Source organism: Triticum urartu, chromosome 5A (assembly GCF_056163025.1).
Source record: "Triticum urartu cultivar PI428250 chromosome 5A, HENAU_Tu73, whole genome shotgun sequence".
Taxonomy (NCBI): domain Eukaryota; kingdom Viridiplantae; phylum Streptophyta; class Magnoliopsida; order Poales; family Poaceae; genus Triticum; species Triticum urartu.
In genome coordinates, this window is record NC_141877.1 from 273,382,387 (window position 1) to 273,405,653 (window position 23,267).

The following is a 23,267-nucleotide window of genomic DNA, read 5'->3' on the forward strand; positions in this document are numbered from 1 at the left end:
AGAACTCCCACTTAGACAGACATCCCTCAAATCATCTAAGTGATCACGTGATCCATATCAACTAAACCATGTCCGATCATCATGTGAGATGGAGTAGTTTTCAATGGTGAACATCACTATGTTGATCTTATATACTATATGATTCACACTCGACCTTTCGGTTTCAGTGTTCCGAGGCCATATCTGCATATGCTAGGCTCGTCAAGTTTAACCCGAGTATTCTGCGTGTGCAAAACTGGCTTGCACCCGTTGTATGTGAACATAGAGCTTATCGCACCCGATCATCATGTGGTGTCTCGGCACGACGAACTTTTGCAACGGTGCATACTCAGGGAGAACACTTATACCTTGAAATTTAGTGAGAGATCATCTTATAATGCTATTGTCGGTCTAAGCAAAATAAGATGCATAAAAGATAAACATCACATGCAATCAATATAAGTGATATGATATGGCCATCATCTTGTGCGTGTGATCTTGATCTCCAAACCACCATCATGATCACCATCGTCACCGGCTTGACACCTTGATCTCCATCGAAGCATCATTGTCGTCACGCCAACTATTGCTTCTACGACTATCGCTACCGCTTAGTGAAAAAGTAAAGCAATTACATGGTGATTGCATTTCATACAATAAAGTGACAACCATATGGCTCCTGCCAGTTGCTGATAACTGTGTTACAAAACATGATCATCTCATACAATAAAATTTAGCATCATGTCTTGACCATATCACATCACAATATGCCCTGCAAAAAAAAGTTAGACGTTCTCTACTTTGTTGTTGCAAGTTTTACGTGGCTGTTACGGGCTGAGCAAGAACCGTTCTTACCTATGTATCAAAAACCACAATGCGGTATAGTGATTTCTTTTTGATCTTCAGAAAGAACCTTGTTCATTGAGTTCGATTCAACTAAAGCTGGAGAAACAGACACCCACTAGCCACCTGTGTGCGAAGCACGTCGGTAGAACCAGTCTCACGTAAGCGTACGCGTAATGTCGGTCTAGGCCGCTTCATCCAACAATGCCGCTGAATCAAGAATCAACTAGTGACGGTAAGCAATATGTATATACCCATGCCCACAACTCCTTTGTGTTCTACTCGTGCATATAACATCTACGCATAAACCTGGCTCGGATGCCACTGTTGGGGAACATAGTAATTTCAAAAAAATTCCTATGCACACACAAAATCATGGTGATGCATAGCAACGAGAGGGGAGTGTGTTGTCCACGTACCCTCGTAGACCGTAAGCGGAAGCGTTATGAGAACGCGGTTGATGTAGTCGTACGTCTTCACGATACGACCGATCCAACTACCGAACGTACGACACCTCCGATTTCAGCACACGTTTAGCTCGGTGATGTCCCACAAACTCCGATCCAGCAGAGCTTCCAAGGAGAGTTCCGTCAGCACGACAACGTGATGATGATGATGATGCTACCGACGCTGGACTTCGCCTAAGCACCGCTACGATATAACCGAGGTGGATTATGGTGGAGGGGGGCACCGCACACGGCTAAAAGATCAACTGGTCAACTTATGTGTGTTGGGGTGCCCCCTTGGCCCCGTATATAAAGGAGCAAGGGGGAGGCCGGCTGGCCCTAGCAGGGTGCGCCAGGAGGAGGAGTCCTCCTCCTAGTGGGTGTAGGGCTCCCCTTTCCTAGTGCCACTAGGAGGAGGAAGGAAGGAGTGGGAGATGGGAAAGGCAAGGGGGGCGCCCCCCCCTTCCTTGTCCTATTCGGACTCAAGGGGAGGTGCGTGCGGCCCTGACCTGACCGGCCCCTCTCTCTCTCCACTAGGGCCCAACAAGGCCCATTAACCCCCGGGGGGTTCCGGTAACCCCCCCGGCACTCCGGCAAAATCTCGATGTCACCCGGAACTATTCCGATGTCCAAATATAGGCTTCCAATATATCAATCTTTATGTCTCAACCATTTTGAGACTCCTCGTCATGTACATGATCATATCCGGGACTCCGAACTACCTTTGTTACATCAAAACACATAAACTCATATTACCGATCATCACCGAACTTTAAGCACGCGGACCCTACGGGTTCGAGAACGATGTAGACATGACCGAGACTCGTCTCCGATCAATAACCAATAGCGGAACCCGGATTATCATATTGGTTCCTACATATTCTACGAAGATCTTTATCGTTCAAACCGCATAACCACATACGTTGTTCCCTTTGTCATCGGTGTGTTACTTGCCCGAGATTTGATCGTCAGTATCCTCATACCTAGTTCAATCTCGTTACCGGTAAGTCTCTTTACTCGTTTTGTAATGCATCATCCCACACCTAACTCATTAGTCACAATGCTTGCAAGGCTTATAGTGATGTGCATTATCGAGAGGGCCCAGAGATACCTCTCCGACAATCGGAGTGACAAATCCTAATCTCGATCTATGCCAACTCAACAAGTACCATCAGAGACACCTGTAGAGCACCTTTATAATCACCCAGTTATGTTGTGACGTTTGGTAGAACACAAAGTGTTCCTCTGGTACTCAGGAGTTGCATAATCTCACAGTCATAGGAACATGTATAAGTCATGAAGAAAGCAATAGCAACAAACTAAACTATCATCGTGCTAAGCTAACGGATGGGTCAAGTCACTCACATCATTCTCTAATGATGTGATCCCGTTAATCAAATGACAACTCATGTCTATGGTTAGGAAACATAACCATCATTGATTCAACGAGCTAGTCAAGTAGAGGCAAACTAGTGACACTCTATTTGTCTATGTATTCACACATGTACTAAGTTTCCGGTTAATACAATTCTAGCATGAATAATAAGCATTTATCATGATATAAGGAAATATAAATAACAACTTTATTATTGCCTCTAGGGCATATTTCCTTCACAAAAATGCAGAGTAGCAATGACGACCAAACACGGGATATTTGGGACATCTTCAAGGAGCATGGCAAGTTAAAGAGGAGCTGCACCGAACCTGTAAAATGAGCTTTGGTAAGTAACACCATTTCAATTACTTTCGTTTAACCTCGTGTTCCTTGATGTGTATATGTTGTAGTTTCTGTTTCTCTTAGTCTCGTGTTCTTCGATGTGTAATAAGAAGACTCTTAATCGTCCTAATGCTTTCATTTTTACCTTGTAGTCTGTTTTTAGTTTTTTCCTTTTGAATTCACTTCTCCGAGTCCTGTTTATTTGGCTTCTACTAAATGGATCTGGGTTGCTCTGAGTATTGATCTAAAAAAAGAAGTAACTTCATGTCAGGATGCAGTTCCTACGAGGAGGGAAGTATGGTCAACCTCGAGATCATGTTTCCAAAATGAGGCTGGATTACACACAAGGTGCCAGTTCCCTAATGATGCTAGATTAGACACAAGGTGCAAATTCCCAGATGATGCTGGATTACACATAAGCCAGGTGGAGTCGTCAACTGTTCGTGTCCTCGTGGCTCTAGTAAAGGCTTAAATAAAGTATGCAGCAGCCCTTGAGAATGTAGCCGAGTTCCTGAAGAAGCGAAAAGAGCAATCAAATGCTCTCTTCACCCAAGCCAAAGAAGAGATGGAAGAAGCCAGAAATAAGCTAGCAGAGGCAGAGCAGGCTAGGCGTCTCCTGCTATCTAAAACTATTGTCAATACAAATTTTCCTTCATAATAGCTAGGTTCAAATGTTTATCTAGTCAGCATGCTTGTTGTGATGTCTGTGCATCTACTGATGTGGCACAAACTAATTTTTTTCGAGTCATGTAATAACGGCAATTACTTTCCAAACAATAAGAGACGAAGCATTGGACATGGTATAATTCACGCGCAAGCCCAACATTCCAAGTTCAACTTCCACATCAAACTCATGTTCACAGATATCTGCACATTCATAGATAATGTCCATAACCATGATTCACTTCAAAGCCAAAAAAAATGTGAGGAGAGTTATAAATAAAGAAAAAACTCTAGTTCCTGCTACCAGTGCGAGCACAACAAGTCAAGACCATGCGTAATTAATTATATTTTGATCATTTTTTGTGTTCTAAAATGTCGGCCGGCTCGTGGAAGGATGTGTTGCCGGCACACGCGCGGATTCAATGGAGGCAAGTGGGGCAGTCTGAAGCCGGTTGCATGCAGCGAGGAGGCGTGTTCAGCCCGGCCTGCAGCGAGTGGGGCCCTCTTGGCCGGTGCGCCGGTTCCATGCCTGCGCTATGAGAGGTCGCGTCCGTGTTAGATCAATCACTCTGTCCAGTCCTTTTTTGTTTGGGTATAACAAAATCTCGTTTTCCATTCACATTTTACAAGTAAATTTCATGGAAAAACTTTGACCCAAAATACGATGGGGACTAGTAAACCAGAACAGAGGTACTAGTTTTTTTGATCAAAGAAGGGTTTCCCCCTTCCTATTTTCATTACTGAAAACCAACATCTAAACCATAGTATTTGCCCTAGAACTACCAGGTTCAACATCTCGCAACATAAACCCATACAACCATACGCCAAGGAGGTAGTAGTTATGAATTCCATTTTCGCTCCATACCAATCATTCTAAAAACTACTTAGTACTTATAACGCGCCATTGAAAATCGGAACTCTTACCCCGCTAAAAAAATGATATTTTAAATGTGGCTACTTGATCTGTGGCAACTGGCGAGCCACCGCCTCCAGGTCGTTCACCTGTGGTCCCGACCATCAACTCCTACAGATCAAATTATCACGCGAGCTGACTATTCCTACAAAGGTGCGCTCCACCATGTAGCCACACTGGTGCGCGTCGGTGCTATACAAATGGTTTTTAACCCCTTTCCGTGATAGCATTTGAAACCTTCGCCAAGTGAGTGTGGGCGATAGGGGGGTCCTTCCCACACGACCCAGAAATCATCGGGGATAGGCCCTCCTAGGACACAGGATGGGGCCATGTGCGATCGGGTGAGGCATCGAAACCCAATCATTTTCGTAGGTATGTACATCCCACACGATAATCCGAGAAAAACATTTCCGTAGGTATGTACATCCCACATGGTGAATCCCAGAAAATCATTTCCGTTCGTATGTATATCACACACAGTCAATCCAAGGAATACATTTTCGTTCTTATGTACATCCCACACAGTCAATCCAGGGAAAACATTTCCATTCGCATGTACATCCCACACAGTTTTATGTATACGCTCATGTGTGAAAGGTGTAACTATCACACACGCTCTGCCTTGGTTAATTGTTTGCTTTCATTAACTACATCACACATGATTTGATGTAGAAAACTGTGTGGCATTGGGCTATCCATCACAAGCGCTTTTACTGCCAGAACCGTTTGCAAAGTTCCATGACCGTCTGTTCTCTTTTTATTTTTGCGTGTAATTTATTATTCGAATTGGAAATTTTGAAATATGAAACATGCAATTCAAATTCTCAGCACAATGGTTCAACAATGAATCCATAAATAAAATTGCTAGTACAATATGTTCAGTAATTACAGGATTAGGCAGCAATTAACTATGATGAACCACATCATTTAAAGGTGGTAAAGGTGAAGAGACAACTGTAAATCATTTTGACTGCTGACGGTGTTGAAAAAGCGGAATGCCCATAATGTGCCTTCCTGCATGCCATAGGCATGAACCACTTTTGTCCAACCCCTTGTGACGATCGCCCTCCCATCCTTCACCACCCTCGGGAAGACTTCTAGAGCATTATCATGGTAGCATGAATTATATACTTTAACCTTAGTTTCCTCCACTCCGTCCATGTAGTTTGCAAGGTAATCATCAGTAAATAGCTTCAGAAACCACTAAAAAGAGAAAATATCAGATATTGAGGTCTAATAGAGTAACTTGTTGTGGGCAGGGGGAAAAGGCAACACATTACTTACCATCCTAAAGTTCACTGTTGTCTTCGACAAAGTGTAAATAAAGAGCTTAATTCCAATCACCTTTTTCTTTCGCCTAACAATCTTTCTTAGTTCCCTCACTTGACGCTTGTTCATGAATATCTCATTGCCCCATACGCAAAAGGGATCGAAGCATGGATCAGTACCACTCATATATGTACCTACAAGCAACCAGTAAATGTTAGAAGCTAAACTGAGATTGCACAAATGATGTAAAATACAACTACCTATGTTCCTAAGTACAAGTATTTTTTTGGGAATTTCAATATGAACTACATATGGATGTATATAGAATTATAGATATAGTTTAGATTAGAATCTAAACTCACTCATTTTGCTCGTTATGTAGTCCATATTGGAATCTCTAAAAATACTTATATTTAGGAATAGATGGTGTATAAGACATGCGATGGAGCTAACCTCGACGGCAAACAACAACATCGCCCATTGTAGCCCTGTGTAAGTACATGAAAAGCCAATGCTAACTACAACAGGGTTAACATCCACCAAAAATAGCAAATGGTAATAAAACTGCAGCATCTGTAGTGATATCTTCATTTTGAAAGAGTAGCACGGTAGCAAAGGGACGGACTAAAAATGGATACAACTATTAATTGCAACAGGCTTAACAACATCCTAATTCATGTTTTGTAAGTTTGTAGCCATTGAAATACTACTCTTTAAAAATGGATACAACTGTTAATTGCAACAGGCTTAATGGCCATTGAAACCGGTACTGATAAAAATGCAATTGGCAGAGTTAAAAATCACAGGGGAGGTGCTGCTAGAGCAGATAATGGCCCAGTTGTCTATAAAAAGGTAGGGAAAATAGCTAAAACGTGTTAGGCGTGTTTAGTACAACATGCTTAATACATCAACCGTACAAAACATAGCCATTAATTGCAAATGGTATTGGTAAGATTGAATTGGTGAGTACATACTTGGTAAGTCCTGAGAGGTAGTTGCTGGGGCACTTCATCTTGGCCAGAGCCCGCCCAAAGTTAGCGGCGGCGGAGGTGAGCTATTCCTCCGGGTCAAAGCATGGATCAGTGCCACTGACATGTGTATCTATAGGCAACTAGTAAATGGTAGAATTTAAACTGCAATTGCACAAATGATGTGAAATACTGTAAGACATGGGATGCAGCTAACCTCGACAGCAAACAACAACATCGGCCGTGATGACCCTGCGTAAGTACATGGACAAGCATGTTAAGTACAACAGGGTTAGCATCCACCAAAATAGCAAATCAGCATCATCTCTAGTATATCTTCATTGCGGAGAGTAGCATGGTAGCAAATGGACAGATTAAAAAATGGATACAACTGTTAATTGCGACAGGCTTAATAGCATCCTAAGTCATGTTTTGTAAGTTTGTAGCCATTGAAATACAACTGTTTAAAAATGGATTCAACTGTTAATTGCAACAGGCTTAATGGCCATTGAAAACGGTACTGGTAAAAATGTAATTAGCAGAGTTAAACATCACAAGGCAGGTGCTGCTAGAGCAGAGAATGGCCCAGATGTCTATAAAAAGGTAGGGAAAGTAGCAAAAACGTGTTAGGCATGTTTACTAGAACATGCTTAGTACATCGACCATACAGAACATAGCCATTAATTGCAACTGGTATTGGTAAGATTGAACTGGTGAGTAAATACTTGGTAAGTCCTGAGAGGTAGTTGCTGGGGCATTTCATCCTGGCCAGAGCCCGCTCAAAGTCAGCGACGGCGGAGGCGAACTGTTCCTCTGGGTCGAAGCATGGATCAGTGCCACTGACATGTGTACCTACAGGCAACCAGTAAATGGTAGAAGTTAAACTACAATTGCACAAATTATGTGAAATACTGTAAGACATGGGATGCAGCTCACCTCAACGGCAAACAAAAGCATCGGCCGTTATGACCCTGCATAAGTACATGGACATGCATGTTAAGTACAACAGGTTAGCATCCACTGAAAATAGCAAATGGGCAGCATCTCTAGTGATATCCTGAGTCATGTATTGTAAGTCTGTTGCTGGTATTGGTGAAATTGAGCTAGACACGGTAATATTTGAACGCCACACAGTGTGCAGTAATAAAATAAACAAGACATGAACATGCTTAATACATCAACCGTACAAATCATAGCCCTTGCAAGTGGTATTGGTAAGATTTAGCTGGCTAGATCTTACCTGTTAAGTCCTGGGGGTAGTCACTGGGGGACTTCATCCGGGCCAGAGCCTGCACCATGTCGGCGGCAGAGGCGGAGGCGAGGTGTTCCTCCGGGTCAACATGCACAACGGCCATCGCACCATGGACCGCCATCAGCTCCTCGCGGTGGGGGGGGGGGGGATTTGGAGGCATGAGGATGTTTCGCAGGCGCCATTTAAGCAATCAGGCCGGGGACGTGATAGAGATCGATGGGTTACCCGACTAGATCCGAGCAGAACGTAGATGTGGTTGCGGCGACGGCGGTTTGAGATGCTGGTAGGGGGAGGCGCGAGGGAGGGATACTGAGGGTGGGGATGTGGTTGGAGGAATAAATTCTGAAATCGCGCGCCTAATGAAAATTTTGTTGCGGAACTTGAAACTTGGGTGAGGGAAACACACAACGCAGACGAGCGCGTAAAATACTCGTGTGCGAGAAAAAAGAAAGTTGGCAGATCCCGTCTCCAAAAAAATGTACACGTGTACTTAATTTTTTTTGGTCAATGGTATGCCTGGTTTATTAGGAAACATCGCACAAGTAACTGACTTATGGGTCATTAACGCAAAAAATGCAAATGGGTACGGCATAGAAACCATGTGTTTTGTGATCTTCTAATGATTAACGCAAAAAAATGCACATGGGCACACATGCTAATCAACGCTCAAAGCCCTCAAAGGATGCTCTTACCGACATTGCACGTTAATACTACAATCTTAAAGTACTACTGGTAATTTGCTCTAATTAATACTACAAACTTAAACTACTTGTCACATGCTGCCATCGGGGCAATCAGGCCAGACGCCGGTGTTCTCCTTCCCGGCCTTGTAGGCGACAGCCCACCATGCTTCGATCTCCGTCAGGCTCTCCTCACCATGGCGGGCAGCCTCTTTTTTCTTGCGGCGACAAGACTCTCTTTTCTTGACTGCTTTCTGCCTTTTCCGCTCCTTCTGTGCGGCTTTGGCCACCTCTAGATCCACCACCCATTCGGCCATGGCAGCCTCAAAGGCCTCCCATGTAACTGTCTGGCCACCGGCGGCGATGAACTCGGCATGGTGAGATGCCATCGCTTCCTTACCATGTGTGCGGTCGTGGGCGGCGGGGAATGCGGCGCGGCGGGATGCCATCGCTTCCTTACCAGTTACTATGCGCCGCGGTGCCATGGACGATGCCTGGAGAGAGCTCTAGGACGGAGGGGCCGGGCAGCCATACAGTGTGGTGGTATTCAAGATCTCAACAACAAATGACAACAGAAATTTGGCTTCCCTTACAATTTTGCTCGTTCATTATCGCACACAGTTCATCTCCGTCGCTTCCGGAAACAGTGTGTGTTGAGCCTATTGTGTGTTGCGTTATGATTTACCGGAAACCTAGCCACACAGACCACGTGTGTGCACCGTAGGATGCGCTGTGATCGAACAGCAATCCACGTCCCTCACATCACACCCGTGCACCTGTAGCTGGATTGGATTTATATGCGCTAAATGCCTAGAAAATGCACATAATCCCCTAAATATGGTAAATGAGCCTGGAAAAATTCCAAATTTGAACACGGTGATTTGCAGGGTGTATGTTCATCGTAGAAAAAAACTCCAGGGTAAATAACGAAGAAAATTTGGATTTCCCTTCAATCTTGGGGATTTCCCTCTCAAAAGCATGGAACTTCCTCGGTGATGATTCGATTTATGAAGGGTGTGCATGACGACATAAGCCAAACCTTCTCAAATTTTTACCAGGGCATGGTGAGGTAATACCATGGCACCATGTCAGGCGTCATGTTTTCCTACCATGTGTTTCATTTTTTGTATAGTTGTTAACCTAGTAAACGACGCGTTTATGGTTGACTATTGCCACACATTTCCTTGAAATATCTGTCCATTCCTTGTAAAAGGCATGAGAATGTACTAAATAACACGAGCATAGTTTTCCTGACCGTTCTTGTGCAATTTTTCATGCATCGATTGTTCAAATTTGAATTATGTCCATTAATGCCTAGAAAATGCACATAATCCCCTAACTATGGTAAATGCGCCCGGGAAAATGTCAAATTTGAACACGTTGCATTTGAGGTGGTATGTTGATCGTTGGAAAAAAACTGAATGACTAACTAGGATGGAAATTTGGATTCCCCTTCACTCTTGGGGATTTCCCTCTCAAAAGCATGGAACTTCCTCGGTGATGGTTCGATTTATGAAGGGCGTGCATGGCGACATAAGCCAAACCTTCGCAAAATTTTACCAGGGCATGGTGAGGTCATACCATGGCACCACACCAGGCGTCATGTTTTTTGAGAATTTATTTCATTTTTTCTATAGTTGTAAACCCAACAAACAAACATTTGTGGTTGACTATTGCCACACATTTCATCGAAATATCTGTCCATTCCTTGTAAAAGGCATTATAATTTACTAAATGGCATGAGCATGGTTTTCTAGGCCGTTCTTGTGGACCCTTTCATGCATCAATTGTTTGAACTTGAATTATGTGCATTAATGCCTAGGAAATGCACATAATCCCCTAAATATGGCAAATGAACCCGAAAAAGTGCCAAATTTGAACACGGTGATTTGCAGGTTGTATGTTCATCATAGAAAAAAACTCATGGACAAAGGACAAAGGAAATTTGGACCCCCTTCAATCTTGGTGATTTCCCCTCGAAACCATGAAACTTCCTCGGTGATGGTTCGTCTTATGAAAGGCGTGCATGACGACATTTTAACCAAGGCACGGTGAGGTCATACCATGGCACCACACCAGGCGTCATGTTTTCCAAGCATGTATTTCATTTTTGTATAGTTGTTAACCTAGTAAATGACACGTTTATGATTGACTATTGCCACACATTTCCTTGAAATATCTGCTCATTCCTTGTAAAAGGCATGAGAATGTACTAAATAGCACGAGCATGGTTTTCTAGACCGTTCTTGTGGACCTTTTCATGCATCGATTGTTCGAATTTGAATTATGTGCATTACTAATGCCTAGAAAATGCATATAATCCCCTAAATATGGTAAATGAGTTCGGAAAAATGTAAAATTTGAACATGTTGCATTTGAGGCTCAAATTTGGATTCCCCTTCAATCTTGGTGATTTCCCTCTCGAAGCATTGTACTTCCTCGGTGATGGTTCGATTTATGAAGGGCGTGCATGACGACATAAATCAAACCTCCTCAGCTTTTAACTAGGGCACGGTGAGGCCATACCATGGCATGATGGCAGCCGTCATGTTTTTCAAGCACATATTTCATTGTTCTATAGTTGATAACCCAGTAAATGGCGCGTTTGTGGTTGACTATTGCCACGCATTCCATTGAAATCTCTGCCCATTCCTTGTAAAAGGCTTGAGAAATTACTAAATACCACGAGTATGGTTTTTCCAGACCGTTCTTGTGCACCCTTTCATGCACCGATTGTTTGAATTTGAATTATGTGCATTAATGCCTACAAAATGCACATAATCCCCTAAATATTGTAAATGAACCTGGAAAAGTGTCAAATTTGAACATGGTGATTAGAAGGGTTTATGTTCATCATAGAAAAAAACTCATGGATGAAGGACAAAGGAAATTTGAATTCCCATTCAATCTCAGTGATTTACTATTGCACACGATTCATCTTCGTCGCCTCTGCGAACCGTGTGTGTTCACTCACACATGCAAAAGGAAAAAAGAAAACACTCGCCAACTTCGTCCCCACTCACTCGCCGCGAACTCCTCCGCAACTTTGCACCCTAAGCTCGACGGCTGTTGGCGGTGGGCGTAGGTCGCGCTCCAAACGGCACCGAATTTAGCCTCTACCGCTTTCTGCCGCCTATATGCACCAACATTCTAGACTCTGGTCGACTGGGGTTTTCTGTGGGATTGGGCCGGGGATTTTTCTCATGGGGAAGGTAATAAACTTAATTAGCGAAATATTCACTCATCTCTTATAGCAGTTCGTCCATTGCTGTTAATCAACTGGCGGAAATTGCCATGGAATCATTTTTGTTCTAGCTGATTCGTGGGTGTTCATTCATGTGTCCACAGTGCGAGCAAAAATCGGGTAACTGTGGTCGTGGCCAGTCGGAAACGAAGTTCTATCTCACCATTCTGGATGACTTCAGGGAGCACACGGTATGTTCAATCTCAACCTACCACAGTCGGCATGGCCTATATTTGTGAACATATACCGTCTGTTGCTACATTATCTATATATTTGCATCAAATCTTTGTTACATTATCTATTTTAATTCTATATTTTTGTACTTTGCTTTCATCTATATATATGGATCTGTTCTATCAGTTACTCCCATATTTGCATCTTGCTCTATTATTTCAATATATCTAATTTACGATCTTAATTTTCATTTCAAGCAGTACATCTCTTGCTTTGCAAGAATAGGAGTAGAAGGAAATCTTGGGCTCTGCTTTGTTGATGACTCAAAGGATGTCATATTGACAACACAACATGGATTTACATTGGCAGTTAGCGCAAAACTTGATAAAGATGGTCAGTCCTATTTTAATGCGGACCTTTGGAGAAAAATGTCTAAGTGTTATGAACTGAAAGCTGGCAATAAACTTCTAGTGCATGCACCACAACCTGGTCTAATTAACATGGATGTTTACTTCCCCAACGTCATCAGCCGATCAAAGTCTAATCAAAGTTAGTGTCCTTTCAACTTTCTCCATGCTATCATATTACTATTTAAGCAACCAATTGTGATATCATATTCTGACTCTGTTCCTAGGCAGTAACAAATTCTATTTACCAATTTATGTGCACTATATATTCTTCTACCCTGTTCTGAATAAATAATACCTTTCCACCTTTTAAGCAGGATATGTTGGATGCATAGTGAACGATCTGTATGTTACTAAGCGTACCAAATTTCACTGGAAGGACTTGAAGCATGTCATAAACTTTGATGATAATCTGACAGAGATAGCACAACATATGAACACTGGATTTTGGATGGGATTAACTAGACCTATGGTGCACACACTGAACGAGACCAATTGTGTGCACAAAATGCTGGTAAAAAGTCTTATTTTAATGTTGACGCTCATAAACTCTATATATCTTCAACGATATGTTACAATTGTTTTTTATTCTACATGTCAATAGAAATTGCCCCCTGTAGCAGTTCCTGTATCAATTTCCTGGCGTGGTCGAATTACACTTGTGCCCGCTAATAACGCCAAAGTGATTGCAAGGTACTGCATTTCCCGCAGAAATGGAACCATTCAAATTAACAAGTTCTCTCTTCTCGTGGCCATGCATCCATATTGGAAAATTGGATACACTGTTCTACTCATGCTCTACCAAGGCATAGGAGGGCTCTTCGTTTTCATTGACGAGATGCCGAGTCGCCGTGATCAAGCTTCTTCCAGTGGATAGTTGGGGTTGTTGGCCCTCATCCTCTTAAAATGTGCTAGCTATTACTATATATGTTAAGTATGTAGATATGGACCATATGGTTGTTGGCCCTTAGCCTCTTAAAATGTGATATTTGTACTATGTTAAGTATGTAGATATGGATATGGTTGTCAAAACCGTGTTATGAAGATCCTCCTTTTGTCGAATAGTGTAACCACTATATATATGTTACTCAAATGCTGTTACCCAAGTTCATAAATTTTCATGGAAAGTATAGTATCGTACACAGTTTATTGAGTTTAAGCGTCTGCCCGATGTCCAGAAGGCATTTGCATATTAACTGTCCATATTGCAAATTAACACACATGTTAACATAAGGAAATGTATGTGTAACATACTAATCATCGCACACGAGTACTCGCACACGCATCGTGTGCGATACTCCGCCACCGCAAGCAACTAGTTTGCATTTTTCAAAGTTTTTTGTACACACATAATCGCACACTAAGTAACTGTATTGACCGTCTATGTTGTAATTTCTCATCGCAAACAGTTCATCCGAGTCGGCTGTTTGCCATGTATCACACACATCTTGTTTACACAACTCGTTTGTGTTCTTTTGGCTCATCGGAAACAGTTCATCCATGTGAACTATATGCCGCATATCACACACATCTTGTTAAGTTGAACCGTTTCTATTGTGTTCCCTAATCGAAAACAATTCGTCTAAGTTAACCGTATGCCATATATCGCACATACATTGATATGGCTGCCCGTTTCTGTTGTTCTACCTCATCGCAAACAGTTCGAATGGATTAACCGTGTGTCCTGCATCGCACACACATTGTTACGGCTGCCCGTTTCTGTTGTTCTGCCTCATCGCAGACAATTTGAATGGATTAACTGTGTGTCCTGCATCGCACATGCAACTAAAATCTAAATCGTGTTTGATGGCTCCGCCATCACAAACATTTTGCATCTTTTTTGACGGTTTTTTACACCACCGTTTGCGATTATTGCACCGCACACAATTTTGGCAAAGGGTCTCTGATCGTAGTGTCGCGTTAGCAGTATCCTGCAGTAGTGTCGGTACCCGCACATGCAGCAATCATGCAGCTAGAGTTTTAGTGTTTATTTGTTAACGGTGCCTTTACATAACTCCCATGTGTGTGAGACAGTGAGAGACCGACTGCGTGCGTGCGCCTCTTGTCTTCGTATATGTACTCCACCATTTGTCTGGTGTCCAAAAAATTATACAATAGTAATAAGTACTAGCAATGTGCCAATGCGTTGCCACATGATCAACATAGATTAATACATATTCACCAATTTGATAGAAAAAAGAGTCTAGTTTTGAAATACGTGTATCACTAAAAATATGTTATGTTTCACTCAAAATATATTCCTTTGGCGGTTTTGATGAGATAAGGGAGGATTGTTGTTGGTTTCAAGATTGGAGAAGTGGTATATCTATAATTTCTAGTCTTACTAGCAAGATGCCCGTGGGTTGCATGGAACATCAAGATCTTGTGGGAGAAAAGGATGAACGAGGGAAGGCCTTATCTGCAAATGTGGAGATGATTGCGGGTCAATTGCCATAGTTTCCTTCCTATCCGTTAGATATAGATCAGACGGCCTATATTGCAGGATGGCAGGAACACCATCATCACCAACTATGATTTTTATAAGAGTAGAGATAAAAATAGAGTTGGTGATGATGGTGTGCCTGCCATCCTGCAATATAGGCTGCCCGATTTATATCTGACGGATAGGAAGGAAACTATGGAAATTTTGTAAAAAGATACCCACACCCCTCTCCACATTTGCAAATAAGGCCTTCCCTTGTTCATCCTTTTCTCCCACAAGATAAACTACTCATACAAATGCATATTGATGTTCCGTGCAACACATGGGCATCTTGCTAGTTGTTGCAAAAAGCCCATGTGTGTGTTTTGTGTGCGTGAGAGAGAGGGAGAGAGGAGGAGGATGGAGTGCATGTGTGACAAATACACAAAGAGTGTGTGTGCGAGAGGTATCGGCTTAAAATGAGGCGATGGTATGTGTGTGTGAACGATCTAGAGGGCTTGTCTCAAGAAGGGACAAAAAATCTACATAGATACAAGGAGCGCGAGAGAGACATGTACGCGATAGTGGAAGCACGAGTGTGCGGGTGTATAAACCTATCTGGAGGCTAGTCGATCAATGTTTGTGAGAGAAATACGAGTCGGGGGGTGCGAAAGCGAGAGTTTTGTGTGTGTGTGAGAGAGATGGTAGTCGGGCAGGGGAGTGGAAGCAGGAGTTGTGTGTGTGTGAGAGAGAGGGAAAGAGAGCGGGGAGGAGAGAGTAATTTTAGTGGTATGAGTCATATCTAGAGACATATAGGGTGTGTCAGAGAACCCCATAGAGAGAAAGATAAAGTGAAAGACGAGTGAGACTGTGTGTGTGGCGGTGAAAAAGAAAGCTTAGGTACCCAGTGATACCAGAGAATGGTAGAGACATGAGAGATAATGAAAACCGTGTAATGTATAATGATAGGGAGAGTGTCGGTGTCAAAACCGGCGGATCTCGGGTAGGGGGTTCCGAACTGTGCGTCTAGGCCGGATGGTAACAGGAGGCAGGGGACACAATGTTTTACCCAGGTTCGGGCCCTCTTGATGGAGGTAAAACCCTATGTCCTGCTTGATTAATATTGATGATATGGGTAGTACAAGGGTAGATCTACCACGAGATCAGAGAGGCTAAACCCTAGAAGCTAGCCTATGGTATGATTGTATGTTGTGATTCTTGTCCTATGGACTAAAACCCTTCGGTTTATATAGACACCGGAGAGGATTAGGGTTAGACAAGGTCGGTTACAAAGGAGGAGATATCCATATCCGTATTGCCTAGCTTGCCTTCCACGCCAAGTAGAGTCCCATCCGTACACGAGACGAAGACTTCAATCTTGTATCTTCATAGTCTAACAGTCCGGCCAATGGAGATAGTCCGGCTGTCCGGAGACCCCCTAATCCAGGACTCCCTCAGTAGCACCTGAACCAGGCTTCAATGACGATGAGTCCGGCGCGTAGTATTGTCTTCGGCATTGCAAGACGGGTTCCTTCTTCGAATACATCACAGAAGAATTTGAATACGAGGATAGTGTTTGACCCTGCAAAATAAGTTCCACATTCCACCACAGAGAGAATAATATTTTCACAGATCTAAGTTGCTGGCTTGTTTTGGTAGCACGATGTTATGTTATGGCCCGGTGATTATTCGAACCGTTTATTTTAACCAGCTCCACACATAACGCGAGGCGGTTTCTTGACACGTCTTGCCGAAGCGGAGATCGTGTTCCCCCAATTACGGGATTCTCATTAATGCGGTCGTGGGTAACCCAACCATGTCTAGGACTCCTAGATTATAGGCAAGTCCTAAACGGCTACGGAGAGGACGCTTGATATTCACCCTCTTTATAAAGGGACGAGGTTTTCGCTTTTTCTCTCTCGTGCTCAATCGAACCCTTCTCCCTCCTCGAGTTCTAACACCCAAAGCCCAAGTTAGGTGCTCCAGAACTTCAATCATGTCCGGATCCAGCCTTCAAGGCCGATGGATGCCCTCCTCCATTACGGAAGAGGACTTTAAGAAGTTGAGGGAGGCCAGATACCTGACCGCCGAGGTTTCGCATCGGCTGCCTGCTCGAGGGCAGATCGTCCCTACTCGCGAACCCAACGAGAACGTTGTGTTTGTCTCCCACTTCCTCCGAGGTCTAGGCCTCACTCTGGATCCTTTTGTCAGGGGTTTGATGTTCTATTACGGGCTAGATTTCCATGATCTAGCCCCGGACTCCTTTCTCCACATCTCGACATTTATTGTTGTGTGTAAGGCCTTCCTCCACGTTACCCCTCACTTCGGCCTGTGGCTCAAGACCTTTGAAGTAAAGCCGAAGATGATCGAGGGGCAACATGTAGCGTGCGGAGGTGCATCAATAGGCAAGATGGCAGGAACTCCATGGCCGAAAGGTTCCTTTCCAGAGGTGTCCGAATTATGGCAACGGGAGTGGTTTTACGTCACGGCTCCCAGAAGTGCCAAGTGGGCGGCTGCCCCCGCTTTCTGCTCGGGCCCCCCACCACAACTGATGTCATGGATTATTAAAGGTCTGAGATAGGGTCCAACCAAGGACGTGCCTATACTGCAAAGCCGCATCCGAGATCTCTTCGATGGAGATTTTAATTTGGCTATGGTAATACAAGTTATGCTGGTTCGTCAAGTCCAGCCTTGCAGACGCCGGCCCCTTCGCTTGTGGGAGGTCAACCCAGAGGGACCGTGTGCCATTCAAAGTTTCCTCGGCCTGACGCACGAGGAGATGTACAAGTCATTCTTCGGACCTCAAGTAGAGTGTTCGGATATTACCGAGGACGCGGGCCTGAGTAGTAACCGCGCCGCCGAACAAGTAAGAAATCCTCTGGCCGAACACACTGTCTTTTATTCGTCACGAAGTTATTTATGAGAATTCACTTTTTGACCAGGACTGGCTAACAAAGGCGAAGATGATTCGGTGTTTGGCCCCCCTCCCTGAGGGTTTGGAAAATCCGGTTTTGGAAAAGATGCTCGAGGTCGCACCTTGCCTGGAGCCCTCGAAGGAAGATACCGGGGGGATAATACGGGCGGACGTGGGCCCCCATTGCTGCCTGTTCCAACCGAGGGAACGAACGTCTCCACGAAGGAGGACAACCGGGGGAGGAAAAGGACTGCTTCCGAGGATCCGGAAGCCAAAGCCTCCAAACGGGAGAAGAAGTCTCCCACAGAGGGTCCTGCCTCGGGGGGTGCTTTTGCCGCACAAAGTCCGCAGGGGGATCAGCCCTCCGACGAGTCGTAAGTGATCTAAAAATACTTTAATAGCAAAGGTATGCTATCTTTTTTTTGAGAAAATAACCACCGCATATATCTTGCAGTTCGGGCCTTAGCCCCTCTCAGATGAGCTCGTCTTCGGGGGATCTTCTTCCAGAGATGATGGAGAGCGAAATGCCTCCTCCGGACTCCTCCGCTCAAGAAGCGGGCGACCCCGAAGTGTCATCACGGAGGGCCTCTCCGGATCCGGTGAGGCCAGAAGATAATCCCATAGATCCTCGAAGTCCCCAGCGTCCGGCTCCCGAAGAGAGTAGACAAAAGAGTCCGGCACCGTCTGGTGTGCGGTCGGACGTTCTGAGGGAGTTGGTGGGGCGAGCGGCCATCTCAGAAGAACACCGTATGCTGATGGGTACGGTGATGGAGAGAATCTCGTCCGCCGAAAGCGGATTACATGAAGCCTTTATGAGTCTACTGACAGGCTTTGAGGTACGTGAGATAATATGTGATAGTACTGCACATGTTAGGTGTGCCCTGTGTAGATAGTAGCCCCTGAGACTCTAGTTGTCGTCAAGAACGGCGACGAACAGAGGATCATATTCCCAGGCAATAACCAGACTGCCCCTATGTGCAGGTGGTGGAAGCTCCGGTGGCTAGCCGGACTAGTGAGTTTGCCAAATTAAAACGGCAACTGGATGCGGCAGACGCCGACATCGAGCTTGTTAACAAGAGGCTTGACGAGGCACAGGGTAAGTGTTATTATCTGGTGAATTTCACATAGTAAGAGCAGCATGATGCCAGTATCTTTAATATGTTGTGACTGCAGATGGAGCTGCCACCGTGGAAACCTTGCGGGCAGAACTTGCCCAAGCCAAGGAACAAGCGAGGATTAGTAATGCCGCTGCTTTGAAGGTGGCCGGAGAATTGAAAGCCGAGAAGGCCGCACATTGCGAGAGCCAAGAGAAGATGGCCAAGATGGCCGAAGAATTAAAAGACACTGCCGACCATTGTCGGGTCCTTGAAAGAGAAAACCGAGCGAAGGCAACGGACCTTGAGAAGGCCACGGCGGCGGACAAAGACACCCGTTCTGCTATGAGAGCGAAGAAGGAGGAGCTGCGGGAAGCCGGTGATATTGCGGCTGGGAAACCCTTCATGTTACGGAGGAAGTTTGGAGATCCACGGTATGCCCCTCTGGATCGTCTATGGAGTTCGGCAGATGCATATATGGATTTGGCGGCGAGCGCTGCCGATGTGGCCAAGTACTTCCAAGGTCAGACAGATCGTGAAGTGGACAAGCAGTTCTGGTCAAAATTCCATGTTCCAGAGCGTTCGCTTTCATTGACTGACCAGCTAGCCGAATGGGCCAAACTGAATAGGTTGTCCAGACTTGCCATGAGGTCTGTTGTGGATCAGCTATGGCCAGAAAAGCCAAAGCCGAACAACTATTTCAGCTTAGTGCAGCAGTTCCTTGGTGCGGTGCTGCGCATTGATGCGATGAAGAGGTCGGCGTGCATAGAAGGCTCATGGATGGCCCTTGCCCGTGTTAAAGCATACTGGGCAGAGATGGACGCTACCACTGTTGCGGCGCAGGGTTCGGCCATAGGCCGAGTGGCCGCCGAGCATTATTTCGAGGAGGTTCTCGAGGGTGCTCGTTTGATAGAGGCCCAGTGCTCGAAGAATATTATGTTTGAGTGATATGTATACTCATTGTAAAAATAATGCTTTTATGAAGTTTTTATAATGCTATGTTTATACTTTTTCCTGAAAGTAGTATGATGCCTCCTGTGCGGCCGTTTATGTATACATGTGTATAACCTGAAAGATTGCAGCCGCCGGCTTCAACCCCCACGCATATAATGTGGAGGTGCTCGCAAAAAATGCGTGTTCACACTTAACCCAATGTCTTGGTCCTATTAAGGAGGTGATAGCATAGCGAGCGAGGCAACCGGACTATAATGCTTTAACACTTTCACTTAGGCATAGGAGTTTGACAGTGGGGCTACTAGATAGCCCCTGGTGGCTCCGCACTCTCCCGATCGCGGGGTGCGTATATGCCTGGCCGGAAAATGGCCCTTCGTTAAGGCGGAGGAATTCTAACATTCCGATAGGTCATCGAGTGGTTGACCAGTCTCACGCTATATCATGACAGTCAGTTTTCGGCTTTCTCTACTGAGGTGCTCGTCCGGATGAACCAGGGCACAATCGCTGTAGTTCTCCTGGTGCTACCTTAGCCGATAAAGCGGAATGTAAGGCACCAAAAAAAGGAGCCGGGCAAACCCAACATTTGACCAAAGACAATGATTCGGAGCTGATGCATATAAGGCCAAACTCGCGACGCCGAACACTCCCTAAGGTATTCGGTCTTTATGGTATAAACCAGGCCTAGATTGTGCCCTTTGTAAGAAGCCCCTTGTGTCCAGGTACGTGCATTATTCTGACGTGGCCACATGCCAAGACGCCAGCATCCTTCTCAACTGTGCTGAGAATTCGGTGGATATGTATCAACAAGAGATAGTAAAAAAGGTTTACGCAGGGTCTTAATCTAAAAAGAATCCTTGGAGCGGGTCCCTGTTGCACGTCTGCGTCTGTGTCTCTGTTGTGCCGTATCCTGGACGGGTGTAGCACGATGATCATCTGTAAAAGAGAGGAACTTAGGTGAAAACGTTTTCGTGCAAAAAGATGTTTTTTTAAAGAAACCATATATAATTCAAGATGAGTAAAAATTGCCACTTGTCTGCGCGTGTTGAGCCCATTGTATTTGTAATAGGGGTGTGATCATTGATCCGGTATGAATTACATATAGCTGCGCCGGACTCGTCTAACCGTGTCCGAGGTCTTGACGACCTGTTAAATGCTTTAGTTGGTGAGGCCGTTTTTAGTGTGCGGCTGCCAAGGCAGCTGCACTATCTTCGGCACGCAAAGATCGCTTAATACTTCCGTTTACTGTAATGATGCCACGTGGGCCGGGCATCTTGAGTGTGAGGGAAGCGTAGTGCGATATTGCATTAAAGCGAGCGAAAGCTTCGCGTCCGAGTAGTGCTTGATAGCCACTTTGGAACGGAGCGATGTGGAAGGTTAAATGTTCGCTACGGAAGTTATCAGGGAAGCCGAATATAACCTTTAGTAGCAGGGAGCCCGTGCAATGAGCCCCTGGGCCTGGCGTTACTCCTTTAAAGGTAGTATTGCTATGGCAAATTTTTGTTGGGTCTATCCCCATTTCGCGAATTGTATCCTCGTATATCAGGTTTAGACTGCTGCCACCGTCCATCAGGACTCGTGTGAAGTGGTATCCGTCAATTATTGGGTCTAATACCAAGGCAGCCCATCCTGCACGCCGGATACTTGCTGAGTAATCACGATGGTCGAAAGTGATCGGTTGAGCGACCAGTGGCAGGACTCCGCGGTGATAGGCCCTTTGGCATATTTTTCTGGGAGTGCCGTTTTGTTTCTTCCCTTGGTCACGTGTAACAAGTTTACTGTTTTGACGTCTGGTGGAAATTTCTTTTGTTCCCCAGTGTCTTGCTTGAGAGGCTCATCCTCGTCTTTGCTTGGTGTATCCTCCCCCTTGTGTACGTCGTTGAGCTTGCTGGACTGCTTGAAGACCCAACATTCTCTATGGGTATGATTAGCGGGTTTACTAGGGGTGCTATGGATCTGACATATTTGGTCCAGAATTTTGTTTAGGCTGGACAGTTCGTCTCTGGCGCCTTTAGAGGGCGGCTTTTGCTGACCTGGCCGAGAGCTTTTGAATCCGGCATTTACTGCCGTGCTCTTCGTGCTGTCTTCTTTATTCCGGCATTTGTTATTGCTGTTGCGCCGTGATTTCCCATTTCCATCTCTGACTTCAGATGTACTGGGGTCACTGGTGCTGCATCTGGCTAGCCAGCTGTCCTCACCCGCGCAAAAGCGGGTCATGAGGCTTGTTAATGCTGCCGTTGTTCTCGGCTTTTCTTGGCCGAGGTGTCTGGCAAGCCATTCATCACGGACGCTATGCTTAAAAACTACCAAGGCTTCGGCGTCCGGACAGTTGACAATTTGGTTCTTTTTAGTAAGGAACCTATTCCAAAGTTTTCGGGCTGACTCTCCGGGCTGTTGAGTTATATGACTCAAATCGTCCGTGTCCGGAGGTCGGACATAAGTCCCTTGAAAATTTGCCCGAAAAGCGTCTTCGAGCTCTTCCCAGCTATCAGTGGAGTTTTCGGGGAGGCTTTTAAGCCAGTGACGAGCTGGCCCTTGGAGCTTGAGGGGTAAGTACTTGATGGCATGGAGATCATCTCCTCGAGCCATATGGATATGGAGGATATAGTCCTCAATCCAGACCCCAGGGTCTGTTGTTCCGTCGTATGCCTCTATGTTTACGGGTTTGAATCCCTCTGGAAATTCATGGTCCAGCACCTCATCGATGAAACATAGGGGGTGCGCGGCACCCCTGTATCTGGGTGTACCGCGTTGTTCGGGTGTTTTTTGTGTTACATTGTATGCTGGGGCGCGCTTGCGTGGTCCATAGATGGATCTGGTTACGCCGTCCTTTTGGTGCGAGCCCTTGCGTGGATCGCGTATTGTCTTGTGAGTGGCATTGTTTGCCGCTCTATGTTGGCCTGAGGTCGTCTATCCGGCCAGGTGGCTGTTTTAATTTTTGGTTGTGGGGGGTCTGAGGCCTCCTCATCGAATTCAGGTAGCAACTTTCGCTTTGGGTAGCTCTTGGTGGGGCGATTATCGCCGTACTTCACTGCTGTGTTGAGTACTTTACTCCATCTGATTTGGAGTGTGTCCTGCGCAGCCTTGAGCCTTTGTTTCTGTTTTTTCAGACTCCTCGCGGTGGCAACAAGCCTTTGATGGGCATTCTGCTGCTCTGGGTGCCTGTCCGGCGTTATGTCGTCCGGATTATTATCTTTGACAGAATTGGTTTGTTCGGTTTGATTCTCCGTATTGCCGTGGTCCTGCAGTGGTTCGCCCTACTCCAACGCTGGGTCTGTATGATCGTTATTTCTGCCGAGGCAAGATTTGGGGCGGCGCTTGCGCCGCCGTT